The sequence below is a fragment of the Sceloporus occidentalis genome, unplaced genomic scaffold (genome assembly GCF_023333645.1).
Source record: "Sceloporus occidentalis isolate IW3139 unplaced genomic scaffold, rSceOcc1.0.p SCAF_101, whole genome shotgun sequence".
Classification (NCBI taxonomy): Eukaryota; Metazoa; Chordata; class Lepidosauria; order Squamata; family Phrynosomatidae; genus Sceloporus; species Sceloporus occidentalis.
Genome location: NW_028317081.1, coordinates 290894 through 308880, shown reverse-complemented (window position 1 = coordinate 308880; position 17987 = coordinate 290894).

Below are 17987 nucleotides of genomic sequence, written 5' to 3'. Positions count from 1 at the left end.
AAAGAGTTCAGAGTTGCTGTCGTGGCAGTTATAGTCTGCTGGCCAAGTACCAGGGCCAATTTTCAGCCCGTTCCCGGTTTTAAAGTTACATAAGCCTTACATAAGGTTTCTTGTTCAGATTTAAGGAAAGATATGAGCATACCTGGGAAATCTCCGGGTTTGACCCGGAGATTGCCGGGTGAGCGCTGCTCCTCCGCTTCTCCGGGTCAAGACCCGAATCCTCTGGGTCGTGGGAACGGGGTCTTGGCATGCCCCGCTCCCCGCCCATTTTCCTTTAAATGGGGGTGTTTCCCGCTGCCGTCAGCGGGAACTCCCCCGACATCAGCGAGACGTCAGTGTGCAGTCCTGGCCGCGTCCCGCAAGGGAAGGCTCCGGGTAGCCGGAGCCCAGAAGTTCCCAGGTATGGATATGAGACATGCTGTGTAATTCCAAAATCACTCAATGATTCTGTATAGGAGCCTGGATCCGAGACTCCACGAGTTTAGGTATTTTCGAGAATAGCCATTGAGGTATAAGGAAAAAATGCCTTTAATAAAAAAAACCTCACATTTACCACTATATCGCATTCTTAATATGTTTATACTCTTAATATGAAGTATTAATTGGAAATCTCTATCATAAAAGACATTTCATACTAACAATCATGCTGCTTGGTGGAAAGGTTTACAAAAATTTGCCCAGTCGTATAAACCAACATGTTTTTTTAAAATATGGGTTATTTCCCAGAATGCATTTTAATGCTGTCCTGGATTTATTGTCTTGTCAAACTTAGCATGTGGCAGCTTTTATCAGATATAACCACTATTTCAGAACTCAAGATTATATTTATTTAACATTAAATTCCTATCTTCTTCTGTACGTGATTAGAGGAGTATGTCTTCGCCCTCTCGCTTTATTGCACCTAAAGCCAACATATTTTTTTAAATAGTTTATCATTAAAAATTTAAGGGAACATTATTACTCTTTTAACATTATCATTCTTTTCTTGGGAACTAAATAACATTTAAAACAATAAAATAAAAAAAAAAGAAAACATTAACATTAACATTAGAACAAACTGTTCCAAACTTTTTATTGTTTGGGAAATATTCTGCAAAGTCTACTGCTATGCCTGCTGTGTTTTTATCTTCCACCAGAGAACATGGATATAAATTGTACTTCAGGCCTATGGCTGTATTATGAAATGTGTATTGTTTTGAACAAATATTCATTAAGATAAATCAGCATGAGGTTCGACTTTTGGTTGTTTCACTCGGAGAAAAAGCATTTGTGATTGTAACACTGAGCTGAGGACTCTTTGTCTTCGCAATCCAAGACTATTGTTAATGCATTGTGACAAAGTGATCTCCTTAAGGGACCTTCCAGCCATCATCTGCACTTTAATGGATATGATAGCTGAGCCGTCCCTTTAAATTTCGGTGTTGCCACCATTGCATGGAGAGATTCCGTAGAATTCCACTGTAACCGATGCTGGCCCCCGCTTTAGGAAAATTATTGGGACTGCAATTTTACATTGACTTAAATTCATTAATTTCTGAATTTCCCCATTTCTTTGGAAAAGTGGCTATAAAAATTATTCCCAGTCCCAATAATGTGTATTGTCTTGCATACTTGTGTCATGTTGTGGTACGGTTCATTGGGAGATTCTTTTCCACGGAGGAGCACCTTTACTCTGTGAATCAGAGGTGGCTACACATCTCAACAAGGAAGACAGCAATGATGGCCAGGGATGCCCCAGAAGACCCCCTGGTTCCTGTTACACCCACCATATGCATTTGCCCTTTCTCTACCTCCTAGCTAGTTGCAGGACCGGACTGACATTGACAAGGTGGCGCTGGTACATTAAAGCCAGCGGCCAGTAGGTGCAGCCAATAGCTAGATATATCCAGCTGCCGGCTCCAGGTTTATGTTCAAAGAGTGTGTGGCTCTGTTGGCCAGTGCTGGATTGGCGAGGGTTCAGAGGGGGTCTAATGAGACCCCCATGTGCATGGGCAGAAAGCGCTCTCATTGATTGCAATGATAGCATGTCTTTTCTTAGCATTTTACATCCATTTGGTAGCCTCAAGATATATAATAGACAATACTACCCTTCTAAAACTCATAGAGAAACCAAACACATATTAGAGATGTATATTAATAAAGGATACGTGCTAGCTGGAACATTTGGTAAACATTTACATTGGACTCACAATCTAATGCCTGGTCATGCCAATTTAATCGAGTAGAAAGACAGCATCTGATTATCCCATGTAAACAAAAAATCTGAAGTCATGGTTCAGCTCTCTGAACAAATGGAAACACGATAGATATGTAGATAGATATGTAGATAGATATGTAGATAGATATGTAGATAGATGTGTAGGTAGGTAGATAGACAGACAATATATAGTGTGACATATTGGGTTTAGGTGTTTCAGCCGCACCCATCACTAACAGGTGTATAAAAGCAAGCACATTGTTCAGAGCTCAGTTCAGCCACAAAGCTCCAGACCACGCACACTCAAAGAGCGGGGCTGCCAATCCTGAAGTGTGTAGTGTGTACAAAAATCCACTATCCTCTGTAGCATCGCTCACTACACAGTTCCAAACGGCCTCCAGAAGCAACATCAGCACAAGCGCTGTGAGTCGGGAGCTTCATGAAATGGGTTTCCATGACTGATCAGCTGCAGAAGATCACTATGCACAATGCCAAGCATCGCCTGGAGTGGTGTAAAGCACATCAACACTGGACTCTGGAGCACTGGAAATGTGTTCTCTGGAGTGATGATTTATGCTTAATCTAGAAGTTTGATGGATGAGTCTGGGTTTGGCAGATGCCAGAAGAACGCTACCTACTGGAATGCATAGTGCCTACTTTAAAGTTGGGTGGAGGAAGGATAATGGCATGGCGCTGTTTTTCAGGGTTTGGGCACAGTTACAGTGAAGGGTAATATTAATGCTACATCATACAAATAAATTATAGACAATTGTTTGCTTCCAACTTTGAGGGAACAGTTTGAGGAAGGTTTTTTCTATTTCAGCATGACTGCGCCCCAGTGCACAAAGCAAGTTCCTTAAAGACATGGTTGGATAAGTTTGGTGTGGAAGAACTTGACTGGCAGCACACATTCCTGACCTCAACCCCATCGAACACCTTTGGGTTACATTTTATGTGCAAACAAAGGAATTTTTTGTTGTTTGTTTTATTTTTGTTACTTTTTAAAAAAAACATTTTTATGAACATTTTATAAACCCAAATATTTTATTAAAATGGAAAACCTTTTTGTGATTATATAGTATAAGAAACCAAAGTAAATGAATGGACTTGCAACAGGTGTCTGGTCAGGTCCGGATACAGATAACATCTCAATCAGTAAGATGAGATCGTTAGCTTTCTGGGTACAGCTGAGTCAGCTGTACATCTCGACCAATGATTGTCTACTAATTACCTTATTAGTAAATCGATGCCATACAAGATGGCCATTAGTAATGAGTTCTTTGCTGCAACAAAGAAAAAACTGATGAACGTCTCAATGATGTGGTAATTATGGCTTAAGAAATCTCTCTGTAAAGATTTACTAAACCTTTTTTTTTCCAATAATAAAAATGTATGACATTTATGTAGTTTAGCATTTTTTAAAAAAATATTTTTTTTGTCTTATGTTAATTATGTAAATCCTGTGTAGTAACACTTTGTGTCCTGCACTTAATCTTTAAAAATACTATTTTAAAGCATTGTCGGCTACCAATTGCCTTCTGAGCAGCCACCTTCCTCCATCAGAGCTGCAGTCTAGCACGTTTAATTGCACACGCAAGACTTTGATTAAAGAAGAAAGCCCCGTGTTTACAGTTAAACATGAAGGCTTCACCTTCTGCGATGAGGTCACTCCCGATCGGTCAGAGACCGGTTAGCGGCGTCTCCAAAAGTAAAACAATTAAACAATTCAAATCAATTCATTTTTTAAATAAAAAAGACATAGGCTGAGTAGCTACTGTGGATTACAGCACAATATGTATATGTGTTAGCTGCTTTCATAGAAAAAAAGGAAATTTCTAGCTGTAACATAATTGCAAAAGAGTTTTCTAAAATCAGCCTTTTAAACTTAAACTTGTATCAGTGACCACAGCGTGCAGTTGGAACACAGGAGTGATGGGAGTAATAAAGGGCCATTGGAACACAGGAGTGATGGGGGTGATAAAGGGCCATTGGAACACAGGAGTGATGGGAGTGATAAAGGGCCATTGGAACACAGGATTGATGGGAGTGATAAAGGGCCATTGGAACACAGGAGTGATGGGCGTGATAAAGGGCCATTGGAACACAGGAGTGATGGGGGTGATAAAGGGCCATTGGAACACAGGAGTGATGGGTGTGATAAAGGGCCATTGGAACACAGGAGTGATGGGAGTGATAAAGGCCCATTGGAACACAGGAGTGATGGGAGTGATAAAGGGTCATTGGAACACAGGAGTGATGGGGGTGATAAAGGGCCACTGGAACACAGGAGTGATGGGAGTGATAAAGGGCCATTGGAACACAGGAGTGATGGGGGTGATAAAGGGCCATTGGAACACAGGAGTGATGGGAGTGATAAAGGGCCATTGGAACACAGGAGTGATGGGGGGGATAAAGGGCCTCTGTACACCAATGAAGATATTCTATTTAAAATTGTTTCCAGCTACAATAGTCATTTACAACATTAACACCGTCTGTGCTGTATTTCATGTTATTTCAATGGACAAAATGTGCTTTTATTTAAAAAAAAAAAAGTTTAAACTTGGTTTGACATAAATGACAAAATAATGGTATAAATAAGTTTTTGTTTGCTTTTACCATTATATCATTTGATGGTTATCTAACAAGGTATCTATTAAGGGCTTAACTTGTTCTGAAAAAGGAAATATATATATATATATATATATATATATGTATATATACCGTATTGGCTCGAATATAGGCCGCATTTTTTCCCCCCACTTTAAGTCTTTAAAGTGGGGGTGCGGCCTATATTCGGGGTCTAGCGCCCGACGCCCGGGACATGCAGTTCTGGGCGCCGGGCAGCAGCAGGGTTAGGATGCAGATCCCCCGCAGCGGTGCAGGGGACCTGTATCCTACTCTCTGATACGCTCAGACAGCCTCCCCTGCCGGCACTTCCCACGGGGGGGGTTGTCTAAGCGCATCGTGCAGACGTGCCGGCAGCGGAGGTTGTTTATGCGCATTGCCGCTGCCGGTGAACGTCCGCACGATGCGTTTTACCTCTGCCCCCAAGACTTAGCAGAGCAGACTCCCAGGTGTCTTGCGGGGCCGGCGGGGGACATCTACGCAATACGCGTATACAACTTCCGGTGCCGGAACATCCACTGAGTGCCGGCACCGGAAGTTGTATACGCGTATTGCGTAGATGTCCCCCGCCATCCCTGCAAGACACCCGGGAGTCTGCTCTGGTAAGTCAAGGGGGGGGGTGCAGAGTGGCAGCATATCTCGGGGGGGGAGGAGGAGGACAGTGGCAGCATATCTTGGGGGGGGCAGTGGCAGCATATCTCGGGGGGGAGGACAGTGGCCGCATATCTCGAGGGGTGGAGAGTGGCAGCATATCTCGGGGGGCAGAGTGGCAGCATATCTCGGGGGGGTGGAGAGTGGCAGCATATCTCGGGGGGGGGGACAGAGTGGTAGCATGTCTATTAAAAAAACTTTTTCTTTTAAAAAGCACCAAACTTTTAGGGTGCGGCCTATATACGGGGACGGCCTATATCCGAGCCAATACGGTATATATATATATATATATATACATGTGTATATATATAGAGAGAGAAAGAGAGTCAGAGAGAGTCCCACGCTGCCCTTGAAACAGCCTGCCTGTGCCATTATTGCCCTTGAACACTCACTCACTAACTCATTCATTCAGTTACCTATTCATTCTTCCACACCTCATTACCTCTCCCGCAGTTTTCACTGGCCCAGGGGCTGGCCGAGCATCACTGGGGCCAGCCCCTCCCCGCCCCCTGTTAGGTATGGTGACTGCGGAAGCGAAGGACTTAGGAGTAATTATTTCTTAAAGGTAAGGGGACAATGCAACAAAATGTTGGAAAAAGCAAGAAGAGTGCTGGGTTGTATAGTGGGAGGCTTTAGTAGCAAAGAGAGAGAGGGGATATTTAATTGAAACATTTAAATAATTAAAGTACAGGAGGGAAGTTAGTTTAAGGGAGGAGAACTGTTAGAACATAAAGTCTAAAACTAGAGAGTCAGAGGTTTAGATGTAATGTAAGAAAGGTTTACGAGAGAGAGTGATAGAATGGAACAGCCTCCCGGTAGGAGTGGTAAAGGCTAATACAGTGAGAGAATTTAAATAGGCATGGGATAGGCTCCTGAATCTATGACAACATCAAGGACTGATAAAGACATGAGTCTTACGTTAGGAGCTACAATTCTCAATAAACTTGGCTAACCACAAATTAAATGAATATCACATAAGTAACAATTTATTGGAGACAAAGCCTGTTCCTGTTTACTACCAATACAGACCCTTTCCTTTTGACTTGGTATAATATTGGCAATAATAATGTCTTACGATAATATTTTAATACATTTTTGTAGGAGCAGACCATATGCCCTTTCAAAATTGCATAGAGACGTCTCATAAAACGTTTATCACATGAATGGATTAAATCTTCAAACAATATAGTGTGTTTGGGGTTAAATTAATGAAAATGTTCATGCCCGAGAGCAAATTAGAAATATTTTTCATTAAATCCACATTTTCTACAAACAATGACAATATAAGCTGTAAGTTAAATTGGTAATAGATAAATGTAATATCCCCAGCTTTACAATAAGATTAGTCGGTGTTCTAAATATTAAATCTGTAATCTGGAGCGCTAGAATTCAGAAACTGTCCTTTCCGGAGTATTTGGTTGTCCATTCGATGTCCTTGAAAAAAATAACCATGCTTTTGCTTCATTTAATGTTGTTACAGAGACCTGTGACGACCATTTACTTTTTAGAAGCTATTACAGGGACATGATTCCTTCGAGGTCTGTATGTGGTGACCTGGAAAAAAAGAGAGGAAAAAAACAAATACAAGAAATTAGACGTTGGTCATGCATGATGATCCTAAAATAAATACCAACAGCAACAAAACCATTAGAACAAAGGGTATGTTTAACAGCTATGCCCATTGAAAACATAAAAACAGAACGTGGTGTTCCCAGTGTGCGGTTAGAGCTCGTCTTTTGTCTTCACTTGGTTTAGCCGTGGGTTGCACATTAATTTTTAAGCTTCTAACGCGGTGAACATTGTCCCAGATCCTGGGTATTTAAAGAGGAAGTGCCCCATCACGGCCTCTGGCATTACTATTTTCATTCTTAAAACTACTTATAGCTTTGGTTTGTAAACAAGTGCAATTATTTTGGAGATATTTAGTTTAAAAGTGAACATGTTTGTCTCAGGGTGCCCGGGCCAGCTTTATCCAATCTATTTCTGGTCCTGAAGTTCTAACCCTTCTCCTCACCCACAAAGTCCGCCTGAACCAATTGACACCAATTAACAAACTTGACACAGAGATAACAATGGGGAGAAATAATCATACAGAGTCTGAGAAAATGAAGCAAAGACAGTTTGCATTTGGGTTTATTCATGAAAAGGGTGTAGGCATGAGATTCTGTAGAAGATGAGGTCACAATCACTTATTATTATGATGGGCCACCTCTATTGACCTTCATGGGACACTAAGCTCAACCAAGAAAAACTACAGGGACACGACCCTTCGTACTGCATTTTTAATTCAATGAGTTGAGACTCTGCTTCCAACTCTAGTTTTAGTGAATTAACCTCAATAGGTGAGCATTTAATGTATCTCCCCAGTCAATAAAAGATTTAAATTCAGAAAAATCACTTCTACTGATAACTCGTTCCTGTAAAATCCAAATAAGTTCATCCTATTTACTTAAAAACAGGATGCACCGTAGGTTGACCTGAAGTATCCAAAAAATTAAACACAAACTTGGATTACTACTTGAATAAAAAAAAAACTAAATCAACAAACGATCTAATAACGTGACTGGAATATGTCATTAATTGGCAGAAGTACAAATGAGGAAGAATTGAACCAGAAGTAATATAGGATTGTGTTTACAGACCAACGTGCCATGTCTCTCGGACAGATTAAGAGTGTGCTCTAGTTTACAGTACATTTATTTTGTAGAGCTACCACAACGGCGATGAATACATGACAATATATATATAGACAGAAACATACTACCACAGAAGGTCCTGCTCCTGTGAGCTTACAATCTATTAGAGAGAAAGACCAGAAGGTGAGGGATTTCTTAGGTGAAGGCGATTTTATTGTAATGAAGGTTTTATTGAGAAGACACCAGCCTGGGATCTCGAATGTGGTGAAAACAGATGGTTTGAAGCATAAATAGAGGGAGAAAGCCTGAAGTAGGGTTCAAAAGTGGATGGGAGTTGCAGGATTGACATTACTGAAAGAGGAGGTGATTTGTGAACACGATACCCAGGAATGGATGTCTATTTAGTCATCTGTTCACTTTGGATGAGTGTTCTATGTTGTTATATTTGTTTACGTTGTTTACTATCCTGTTTACACTTCATATTTCTTACGAGCCAACCCCAATGAGTATACTTAAATCAATGGGATTTCTTGAAACCACATCTCTCTTGTAAACTCTCCTGTCCACCTTTGCTTTCGTAAATAAACTCCATAGAATCGTCTGTCACTCCGTTGTACTGAAGGGAACGCTTTATTTGTAATTTATATGATCCTAATTCTAAGTTCAGGAAGACGCCTGCCAGCGGCAGTAGATAACCAGAGCTGTGCAGCCCACCCAGGTATGCTCTAAGAAACAGCCCTACCCTGGTAATTAGAGAAAAGCCATGACAGAATAGGTTATCTCAGGTGAATAATGAGGACGGTGTATATATTTGCATAAATATTAAGTTACTCATCAGCTCAGTCACCCGTGACACCGACTTAAACACCAGGGATTCACAATCTATTTGTATAAGGGAGGGGAAAGATGGGGGAAAAAACCTTCCGACTATGGTAAGAGTGTATAAAAAATTAAATACGATGACTGTAAGATTATATAAATCATTTTTCTGATATTCGGCAAAATTAAGGATGACCGAACTCTGATGCTAAAAGAAACATGTCATTCTATATCTGCCACACTGACAATTATTATTATTGCAGTTCAAATCAATCTGCAAAAACAAAAAAGAGATTCATAGAGTAAACAAAGGATGATGGGATTTGTAGTCATCACAATCCAATGGTTGCCTGTCCTTATCCTTGGTGGTTGTGGAAGTGAGCACGGCGTAAAATTATTTACACCAGCATGGCTGGTCTGGTGATTTAGGGGACGGCCCTGGCACTTTAAGGCCAGCGGCCGTCTGATGACGTAGGCACTGCCGCCTTATGGATGTGCGCAGCTGCACACTACGTCTTTATGCCCACGCAGCATGCAGCCGGTCTTATCCAGCCACCTTATGGGGCGCCTGAGCATTTCCCCTTAAATACTGATGACATTGGGTAATTAAATGAAATGTAATATTACTTTATTATTACCCCTAGCTTTCTTAAATACTTAAATTATTATATACTGCTATGATACATGTTAAAAAAAAATATAAATAGTATTGTTTTTCTGTAGTAAACTAAAACTAATTTTTTTAAAATAATTTTGATACCGTTTTTGACAGGGAGTATTGAGGAGAAAAGTAAAATGACACGTGTCTTTTACCAGGCAGCATTTATCTGCTGATATTTTATGAGGCACTCTAGACAGAAAAGCACATTTAAGATGTGATAAACTAATTGATCACCAAAACCAAAACCGCAGTGTTTACCCAATTATTTCTGAAAAAGAAATCCATAAATCACGATTTCTTTAATAATACATCATTATTTGTGTATCCTCTTATTACAGGGAGTCATGATACCGACTTTTGACCCTTATCTTAAATGACATTTTCTGTTTGTAAATGTTATGATGTCAAAATTAAGTACCGCAAAATTATTGTGGGCTCTTTCTCATAATCATGGTGTTTTGGAAAATTATCCAGAATAATTCACTATTATCATTATTATTATTATTTTAGTAGAGAGAAGGGGAAATGGTTGATTTGGGGAATGATGACATGGTTTCTCATGTTTGGAAACAATTAAGTTCAACCAATTTTTGTAGTCTTTTTTTTTTTTTTTTTTTTTAGTATTTGGTGGCATCCTTACAGTATGTACTGCTTACACTACTTTACCTAAGGAAACTTATATCTTCTTGGACAAGTGAAGCTAGTTCAAGACAAAATGTCTATATCATACAAAGTGATGTAACAATAGATCTGCTGCCAGCATGCAGGCAACTTTTTCTATTTATGTAACTGCTGTTACCATTGTAGCAGACAGCCACATTAGGCTCCATGCTCCATGCGCCAATGCGATCATGGGGGAGCAATCCCTTTTTTTCCTTTTTTTAAAAAACTTAGACAAGCTGTCGATTGCTGACTTATCATTTTTTGGACACAGACAGGTGTTATAGTGTAAATAATTTGCTTCTGAAGTGGAGTCCAAGGACAAGATGGCATTCGGCATTGGCAGGTCAGTAAAAGTTTAAGTTTACTTAATTGTTTTCTTGAGGGGAAGCCAAATTTTAAGGCCACTTTAAGATAAGACCCTCAGAGCTTAAGTGTAAATGGAAGGCTTCCGTCTTTAGCAGATCAGTAGCCCGACTAAACACAGATACCCGGTTGGCACATTGTGTCTACTTTGCCAACAATGTATCCCGCACATGATGGGCACTAAAATTATTGAAACGGTATCACAACCCTTTCCTCAGGTTATTAAATATTGTTTAACGTTTTCACTTTCATTATAGAAAGACATTTTAGGGTATAGCAAGCATTGGGTGCAGGCACTAGTTTTAGCATCAACATAGATCTGTCTCATTCTTGCTTAATGACAGGAATGAAAGTAGGTTTAATATTTTATCAGGCTCTTCCTAGTTCTTGACAGCTTGTGTGAAACAACATTAATGATTACTGCTTCTGTCAGTCTCAGTAAAGGTATCTTTGTTACAACCTGCAAATCTAGTTTTCCATTTTGGCTACTGAGACATTGCTTAGTGCTATATTTAGAAGAGTTAATAAATGCTCGTCTGTGAGATGGGAGATACAGTATATGACGGTTGTTTAACAAACTAATCCATACCATTTCACCTAACCCTTTCAGTGCCATTCATGTACATGGTACGTGGTCAGCAAAACAAGAGCCAGAATGCCAACCACATGCACACTTTCAGCTTTGCTATTAATTTTTTAGCATACTACATTAAAGAAAAAATTATGAATGTCTCAAGAGGTGGTCATTACAAAATTCTGAGTGGATAGAGTAATACCCGCTTGCAACAGAGTGGTTTAGAATAAAAAAAAAATGCTTTCTTGTCTTGTTTACATTAACTATATATCTCCTAGTGGCAGGCAGCCTAATATGGGAATCTGCGCAAGCAAAATTAAAGTGACAGAATGCTGGCAGCTGTTCTTTTCATCTGGTAGGCATACTGGAAAAATGTCTATCCCTGCTGACATGTAGCGATCAGTGATTGTGACATCACAGGTGGCCCTTACATTAAACGTTGTCTCCCAATAAGAAAAAAAGTCAAGTAAACTAAAACACAAACACATTAAGTTTTGTTAATGCCTGCTTCTGATATGTTGTATACCGTCATCTACAGTATGTGTCCTGCGTGTGCTACATGCACATACCTGGGAACTCCCATGTTGGGGAAAATGACTCGCGACATTAAAAGAGTTAATGATATTTTCGTTTGTTAATATCATTATTAAAGTTTCATTGTACGTTGTTTCGGTCTCTTATGTTACCTACTTACATCCCAAACATGGAAATGTACAATCTTCTGTATGAACGGTCAATGTAGTAAATGCAACAAAAGGTGCAGAAACCATAGAGAAGACATGTCTCCATGGAAACTTGCTTTGTTTATTCATCTTTTTGTGTCCAGCTTAAGATAAAATGGTTAAGACACTTTTAAGATATCCCATACAGCATTGTGAAATATTGTGAATATACAGTATATTGTAAAATGATGCTGTGGATCTCCACGCAGTTTGTGGGCAGTGGAGAGACCTCTGGGATTTCTGTCCATCAGACAGATTGATGACAGATTTAGTTTAATAATACCAGCAAGAAGAAGAACTATGCTACATAGCCCCAAACAAGAGGACAGATTTTGAAGGTGGATCGACTTCGCCTTAATTGTAAGGCATGGGGTAAAAAACCACTGGATTATTTTTCTGAGTGGGAATGCATGATGAGTCCACAATGTCTGCACTCATCTTAACAATCAACATAGGTTTTAACGTAGGGAGCATTCACAGGACTTTTCCAAACTTTATTCCAAGGTACTGAAAAACAATTGATGTTTCGGGTCACAGCTCAACCCGCTACGGGATATATATGTATAAAACACAACATTTATTAGGAAAAAAATATCAAGAATCACGGCTGAAATAATAAAACAGCTTTAGTTATTTCTCTTAGTACTTCTTCCACAGCAAAGGGGCCACTGCTAAAACCAAGCCTAGTCTATGTTTAACAACACCCCCTAGGCAGACTCATACCACACATGCTTGGGTCTGTTTTAAAATTATGAGCACACCTGGGAACTTCCCAGGTCAGGCTAGCAGGTGCTCTCTCTTCTGGGGACAGGCCTAGCCCCAGATAGCATTTTTAAAACATATTTAATTTAACTTATTTTCATATTTTTTATTGTTTAATGTTGAAATCAATCAGGGAAAAGTAGGTGGAACATGGGCATGGTCACACAAGGCTTCCTTGCCTGGAAAAAGCAGAAGTTGATCCGGAGACTCTGGTTAAACCCAGTGATTTCCACAGTGATCAAACAACCGGGGTGTCATCAGAGACAACATCAGGGTCTGTACCGGCCTTGCAGGCTCTCTGCTACTCTGATGGTTCCCATGTTGTCATCTTTGACATGTCTATAAACATTATTATAAAATGTAACCCTTTGATTTCAAACTGTTGTTTATGGGCCCTTTATTTACGACCATCTCAACCTCCTCTGTGTCATTGGAACCTGCCTATGGCCTTCTGACACTATATTTACTTCTGATTTTGCTGATGGTGGCCTGCACCCCTTGACCTGGATATAGAGATTGGTGTTGGTATACATTTCTCTCCCAACTTCAGTCCTTACCACGGTCTTTCCCTTCCTTTGAACTTCACCCTATCCCTCTCTTCTCCACTTTCTATAAACCCCCCAGATCCTACATCCCAATGTTTTTATCACTTTGGGGCATGACTCTCTCACACTAATCAATATACCTATTGGCAATACCTATCGCTACCTCTTAACTCATGACATGAGGGCGTCACGCAGTTGCTGCAGATTTGTCAGCTGTACATCCATGATGCGAATCTCCCGTTACACCACATCCCTTCAAGGTTCGATGTGTTGTGCGTTCAGAGATAGTATTCTGCATACTTTGGTTGTAACAAGTGGTTATTTGAGTTACTGTTACCTTTCTGTCATCTCAAACCAGTCTGCCCATTCTCCTCTGACATCAACAAGGCATTTCCGTCACACAACTGCCGCTCACTGGATATTTTCTCTTTTTCAGACTATGCTTTGTAAACCTGATGGTTCTGAGTGAAAATCCCAGTAGATCAGCAGTTTCTGAAATACTCAAACCAGAACCTCTGGCACCAACAACCACCATGCCACGTTCAAAGTCACTTAAATGCCCTTTCTTCCCCATTCTGATGCTCGGTTTGAACTTCAGCAAGTTGTCTTGACCGCGTCTACATGACTAAATGCATTGAGTTGCTGCCATGTGATTGGCTGATTAGCTATTTGTGTTAACAAGCAATTGAACAGGTTACTTACTAAAGTGGCCAGTGAGTGTATGTAATGTAACAGCACTACAGATTCTGCTGGCGCCTTGCAAGTAAAATTCAATATAATGTAGCATAAGTAATTTGGATAAACGATTGTCCTAGGTGCAATCTCTGGTTTTAGTAATCTCTTGCAATTTCTCTTAAATAATACTTTTGATGACAAATCACATTATTTACATGAAATATTAATTGTTTTTGGGTAATAACTTCATGCTAGTAAATACATTGTTTTGGAATAATAAAAATCTAGTCATTAATATGAAAATACCCACTTTTTATGACTCATTTAATCGAAAGAACACGCTGTTCACGATGATGTGGTTTTTTTTGTGGTTGTTTTTAAGCATTTCATGCAAATCTCAAAAATCTTAGGTCGCCTTAGGTAGAACTAGAAATATCGTTATAATCTGCAAGGAACATGCAAGACTCTGCCAACCACACTATGATAAAGCTCTAAAATATGCAGCGACGAGGTGAAGTTCACAGATATATTACGAGCTTGAGTCAAAACAATGACTGTTTACGTAACCAAGACAAACACGAAATATTCGCAGGCTTGTATTAAAGGGGAAGTGTTACCGGTTAGGCAATATCAATTTATTTACACATTCTCTTCCTTAACTTCCAAAGAATTGGCAAAACACAAACTCAGGAGGAGGAGGATTAAAACCCTAAAGCCAACATAGGTGTATTTTGCTATAATTCCTTGATTTTTGATATAAATGCCCGAAGATTTAGATAAATGCTAGTTATAAACACAGATGGACAAAATTGGGTTAGAAATGCTGATGTCTGGACATGTAACGATTCACAAAAAAAATCAACAATTATTCCAATAATAAGTAAAACATAGAAAACATACAGTTTAACTGTTTTATGACTAGGGGGGGTCTCACCCAAGTGACCAAAGCTTTTTTTTGTCACTTTTACTGAACATTTGGTCAATTATGATTGCCTTTTTATTTTTTTCCTTCCACATTTTAGGTGCCACTGATGAAAAATTGACGATTTACCATCGACATCATCCCCCTGAAAAGAATAACACCCTGCATGCATATTTAAAAAAAAATATTTTATAAAGGGAGCACGATCCCTTACATGCTACAATTTTTTGGGGGGTTAGTTTAACTTTTTGGTTGTAAAGCAAGAAAGGGTATTTTGAAAAAAGTTGTGTTTGGGCACCTATTCATTCATTTTTTTTAAATGTGCTAACTTTTATGAATTTTTATACATATTATAATTATTATTGCTTTTATTGTATTTCCCTTTGGGGACTTTATAGACTTAAGTGATCTCTGTAACCAGATAGCACCTCTTATGATGTCATGTTTTACCTATTGTTAAAATGGTTATTTGGTTTTTTTTTTTGTATGTTTTTGAAGATGGAGAAAAAATGTTTCTCTCTATTTTCACTTTGATCCCCACTCCAGCTATCACCTTTTTACCGATGAAGAAATGTACCCTTTGTATTAGATACATACAGCAATGTCCATGAATAGTGCTACAGGTTGGTAGTTGTGTATGTGTTGCCTTCAGTGCCACAGTGTGCGCATGCGTGGTCACTAAGACTGGACTCATACGTGTATTGTTATGTATGAACATATAATTATGTGGCTTAACATATCCATAACGACTGCTTATTCTATAGTAGAAGAGTTGGTCGAGTGCCGGGGCACTGAATGGACATTTATACTTGTTTACGAAATAAGCAATGAGTTAAGAAACTAAAACCTGACGCAGGATAAAAAGAAACACAGGTTGGGTATTGTCCGCCATGTTATGCAATTCATTAAAGAAACAAAAAAAAATGGTATCAAGTTTACTTTTATAAACTCTACGTTTGCAGGATAATGTCTTCCTTTCTCTCCTACTGAGCGTGCAAACTTGCCGGGATTGTCCCAAGCGAACTGAGACTGCTAGCAACTATGTCATTTTCGTTCTGTGTCTTGTTTTGGGCCATCTGTGGATTTAGCAACCAAATAATAACAAGGGTTCAAAAAATTATTGCCATTTTTTTTTAAATATTTGTATAAAATATCCTGCAAATATAAATGAAGATCCTGTAAATCCTTTGAAATAACGACTGATTTTGTTATTTGTGTATCCGGTTTCATTATGTTAAATAACGGTGTTATAGTTAATACTATCAGTCTATCTGACCTGTGTCGATCAGTGCTGTTCAGCTTTTATAGCATGGAGTGTCAGACACCATTGAGAATGATACGATGGGTTCCAGAGACTGGCAGAATTAATTATTTAACGCAATACAAGCCATGAGCTCAGAGAGTGAAAAAAAAAATCTTGGTAGCTGCCAGCTGGGCAACCATGGTAGGATTATGATTCATGTTCTAGTTAAACTGTCCACATAAAGATTATGATAAACACTGTATTAAAATCCCACCCTGTATATATCATAGGAGCATCCATTTTAAGTTATCCCCCCCGCTGTTAAGTTGCTGATTGTTATTGATTGCTTTAGGCAGCCTTTGTACTTGTACCACATTTAGACAAATGAAATAAAAGCTTAAACTCTCTGAAAACTCCAAAACAATGCCACTGATTGCAGGGCTAGCCCAAGACATAGTGCCGCCTGGGGCAAAGTTTGAAATGCCGACACTCCCCCCCCCTGCTCATTATCTACCCTCCCTCTCCCTACCTTCTCATTACCTACCCCCTCCCTCCCTATTATCTACCCTACCCCCCATTGTACTTCACTTACCTTCCAGCAATTCTGCGGCGAGAGATCTCCCTGCTCTGCTGTGCTGATTCTCTGCTGAGCACCGGAAATGATGTCATATTCCGGCGCTCAGCATTACAAGCCGGCACCGAGATCGAGCTAGAGGGCTCGCAGAGGAGAGGGGCGCCGAGCGGGTACTGACAACTTGATACATGAAAACCACTCGGCGCTCTCTATCTCCTCTGCTTCAAAAAAAAAAAAAAAAGGTGCTTGGGGCGGCAAAGGGCGGATTGTAGATGGGACCAAACACCACTCTGCTGCCGAGACACGGTAGATACTAGCCTGTAGCCACCGGAAAGCAGAGCTTCACTCAGCGACTCCGGGAGAAGCCCAGGAAGTTCCCAAGTAATGGTTTTATGCAATCAATAAATTGATCTATTTATGCTAAATGTTGTGACAATTACATTATATTCCTTAAATACTAAACAAAAAGAAGAGCATTTTTATTTTTTTCAGTTTAACTTACTGTATATTATATATTTAGCTCAGTCTTTCTTAATTAAATTCATAGTTTACTAAAGAGTATAGCAAATTAGTACTTCAACAGTCTGCCGTGTGTTCTTTTTTTTTTTTGTAGCCAGTTAACTGTATTTAATGAAGTAATTACTGAAGTACATGAAAAAGTGGTTGGGCTCAGAAATGTTTAAAGAGCAGATAGATTGATGCTTTATATATACTTTACCCAATTTAGAATGGCTTCTAGATAAAATATAAAGTAATCGTGACAATGGCCAAATTAAGTTAATCAGATTTATACTTCCTGGCTGGTTTTAAGTTTCCCATGATCCGCCAGTGGATATTGCATTCATGTCCTCCTATCAACCCATGTAGGAGGTTGTTTCGTATCCTGTTTTGCATGAAGTTCCTTATAAAATAACGTTCAGGAAAATGTGATGATGGAACAGAAGTTTTAAGTTTTGTTTAGCGCACGGGTGATCTGATGTGAGATGGTACATTGAAGGCTTGGATTTGGATGGTGGTGGTGATGTACCATTTGGCCACCACCTCTCCTTGAAGACTTCAGTGAGTACTCTCTTGGGGAAGATTCGGCTGTCCATTGGCTTCAGATTCGGCTGTCCATTGGAGAGAAGGAAAGAGTTGCAAATACCACTGTGGGGAGTGGCGCCCTAGAAAAACAAGATTGGGGACCTGGTTTCAACCATGGCCCTTCCAATTTGATCATCAGTCCACTTTTTTCACCATCAATGGGCATCAACAAAGAAAATAAAAAGTTTTAGGCATGACGCAGCAACCAGATGGCAGCTCTCACTCATAGCCCAAAGGGTCCTGGGATATATTCCCCTTTTTGGCCCATTGTT